This window comes from Delphinapterus leucas, chromosome 19, assembly GCF_059928025.1.
Source record: "Delphinapterus leucas isolate spDelLeu-1000000601 "Yukka" chromosome 19, BTC_Dleu_Yukka2, whole genome shotgun sequence".
In the NCBI taxonomy this organism is placed as follows: domain Eukaryota; kingdom Metazoa; phylum Chordata; class Mammalia; order Artiodactyla; family Monodontidae; genus Delphinapterus; species Delphinapterus leucas.
In genome coordinates, this window is record NC_143147.1 from 28,040,561 (window position 1) to 28,044,133 (window position 3,573).

At 44.2% G+C, this 3,573-nt stretch overlaps 1 pseudogene; it reads left to right on the top strand.

The window, feature by feature from the left end:
• The first annotated feature begins 2,323 nt into the window (after positions 1-2,323).
• Positions 2,324-3,573, top strand: LOC149744911 (small ribosomal subunit protein uS8 pseudogene; annotated as a pseudogene).

Here is a 3,573-nt window from a genome sequence, read left to right on the forward strand (position 1 = left end):
AGGAGATCCACGGAAAACAAAAAAGCCTTGGAGCGGTCACTCATCCCATATAATTTTCAGGGCAGATATGGCTGAGCACCATGCCAAGGGCCTGACCGGTAGGGTTGTTGAGTTAAATGCTGATTAACTCTACAATCGCACCAAATCTCTTCCACTAAGGGAAGGGCACTGGTGTGGAAGGACATCTTGGTTGCTTCCAAGATTTGGCAGTTATGAATAAAGCTTCCATATAAACATCTGTGTGTAGGTCTTTCTGTGGACATAAGTTTTGAACCTCTTTGGGTAAAAACCAAGAAGTGAGTTACAGCACTGTTCACTGCCCACTACAAAGAGGGAAGCTCCATGTTTGGTTGGTTTCTCTGAATTTCAGACATGCAGCTCTAATCTACTTTCTGGCAACCAGTAAGGCTGCCAGAGGACAGTACTCTGTAGCAGGTCCAAAGTGAGGATGCCCAGCCATTTTAACATGATGACCCAGCAGACCCAATGGGAATGGAAGGTTCTGTAGAAGACAGAGTTCTGAAGAAAGCCTCTAACAAGCCCCGATAACAACCCCCAAGGCTTTGGAGGAAGACCATGCTCTCTTCTGCCAGCAAGTGTTGTCCATGTGAAATCAGTATCTGGCTTCCCACAGGGCCCTATTGAGATTGCATGTCTGACCATGGGGCACCAAGTAACTGCGTGACCTGATGACCTGAGATCCCATCACATCCTAGGGGTCATCTGATCCACTAAATCACACAGTGAAGGTGCACAGTAGAATTTTCATCATAAAATGGAACTCATATATATGAGACCGGGCACAAGCGGGTCTGCAAGACAAAAACACGCTATAAAAGCAGGCAGCTCAGACTCCCATGGTATCTCCATCCACTGTTTCACTGCCTTTCCCTCCACTCACAGCACTGGACTCAACCAGAATGGATGGTTGCTGCCCTCTGCACCACTCAGGGGTAACCCTGCAAGACAATGCCAGAGGGAACTCCTCTAGGTCAGCAACAGTCTTTGGGCTGGAATGAGAGACCCTCAAGGACTAAGAATCTACAGGAATAAAAGTTTAACCCCATGAGGTAAAGACTCGCGTCCAACTGAGGTGGGCAGAGCTTGGAGGAATTGGTGGGAGAAGGAAGACTGCTATAATTACCAGCCGAAGCCTGAGGTCAGCTCCAGAAGTGGGACAGCAGCAGTTAGGTTTTGTGCTAATTGATGTTTAGCACAAAAACATCATTGTTTCTTTGATGTTTCTTTCTCCCCTTTCCCCTGTGGCCTGATAAGATTGGGGATGGGTGACATTTTTGGTTTCAGATGAACATCTGACTGAATTGACACCATGGGAGGGCAGCTTCATTTACTGTGTTGGGGATATTAACCCTTCACCCACAGGAAGGATAAGAGTAGATGAGAAGGTGTGTTGTGAACATCTTCCATTTGTCCCTCTGGGATCCATCCTCCATCCTGTTCTGGACCCTGGGAGGCCGACTGGATGACATTAATAGGCTCCCTTGCCAGCTAAATTCTGGTTGATTTAACCCATAGGGACAATGACTGAAAATTAGCAGGAGGGAGGAGAGTAAAGTAAGGCTTTTAAAAAAGGACAGCCCATTTTACAACCATATTATCACTTTTCGTGCTTTGCCATTCTTTTGTACTCCTTTGTTCACAGATTCCAGTTCGCATCTGCCACGGGATTCCCAGCACCTAGAACAGCTAGTTTCACACACAGGCAGACTTTCTTCTTAGACAGGGGGCCTTCCAATCAGTTATCCTTCAGAATATACAGCTGTGTTTCCATATTGGAAACATGCTGGAGAGAGCATAAGATTCTGTACAGTAGTTGTCTCAGCCACGCTTGGAGTGATCTCAAACGTGACCTTCCTTCCCAAGTTCGAAAACCAGACGACACTGTCCAACCTGATGTGCTCATCCAGCCCCTCAGATGCCTTGTTGCTCTGGATTACACCCTTTGCTTCCTCATTTCTTTAAGGAGCTTCATCTGCTGTGCTTATTAAAACACAAACCCCTTGCAGGGAGTGATCCTTTTTAAAAAAGAACTGGCATAGCTCTGCCACATGGGTCTCCTCATGTTCCAAATACAATTCGCTCTAATCCACACCCTGAGCCCAGGAAACCCCCAGAAAGTCAGGAGGGATGTTAGGTGGAGAATTTCCTCTGACGTCCTGCACTGCTCTTTGCAGGTACTTGGCTTTTGGAACTCATTGCAAACCACTCTGGTGTATTCTCTTCCTGAATGCTAGGTTAAGAAGGGGGGAGGCCCCTGTAATCCAAGTGGTGCAAATTTACAGAAAGTAGTCCAAGAAAACCAAAAAAATATTCCTGGGCAATTCTTGTCCTTTTAGTGATTTTTTTCCTCATAGTAGTCTCTGTTGTCAGTGTGGAAATTCTTAGCTTCATCAACCATGATATGTTGCATCTTTTCAAACTTAACTTTTTCATGAAGCTTTTCTGAGCTACTGCCTGGTAGATGTTTACTTGCTATTACAAATGTAAGACACAGCTCCTTTCGCCGTCTTTCCATGCTGCCATAATGGTGCACATAGATGTCCTGGCTGATGCTCTCAACAGTATCAACGATGCTGAAAAGAGAGGCAGATGCCAGGTTCTTATTAGGCCGTGCTCCAAAGTCATCGTCAGGTTTCTAACTGTGACAATGAAGTGTGGTTACTTTGGCGAATCTGAAATCACCGATGATCACAGGGATGGGAAGATTGCTGTGAACCTCACAGGCAGGCTAAATAAGTGTGGTGTGATCAGCCCCAGATTTGATGTGCGACTCAAAGATCTAGAAAAATGGCAGTATAAGCTGCTCCTGTCCTGTCAGTTTGGTTTCATTGTACTGACAACCTCAGCTGGCATGATGGACCATAAGAAGCAAGACGAAAACACACAGGAGGGAAAATCCTTCGATTCTTTTTCTAGGGATGTAATGCATATGTGCAAATAAAATGCCTCAGAGGAAAAAAAATGTAAGACACAAATGTATGTTTTCCTAATGAAATAAAGAAAGCAGATTATTTTTTTAATTCTTTTAAAATTGAAGTATAGTTTATTTACAATATTTTATTAGTTTCATGTGTTCAATATAGAAATTTAATTTTTATACATTATACTCCATTTAAACATATTACAAAATAATGCCTATATTTCTCTGTGCTGTACAATATATCCTTGTTGCTTATTTATTTCATACATAGTAGTTTGTACATCTTAATCCCATACCCCTATCTTGCCCCTCCACCCTCCCTCTCCCCACTAGTAACCACTAGTTTGTTCTCTATACAGTAAGTGCCCTGCATACGAACCTTCAAGCTGTGAACTTTCAAAGATGCCAACATATGTTCCATCAGTGTCAGGCATGAGTGAAATTGCAGCTTGCCCTCCGTCTCCTGTTGCTGACGAACCTTCAGCTCTACGATCTCCCACCTCCTCTCCCTCCTCCGGTCAGTGACTCTTCTTGCCTGTTCACTTGATGACAGCCCCTGGATGCCAGCTGTCATACTGTACTACTGTCCTTTTCAAGGTACTGTATTGTAAGGTTACATTTTTTTCTTTATC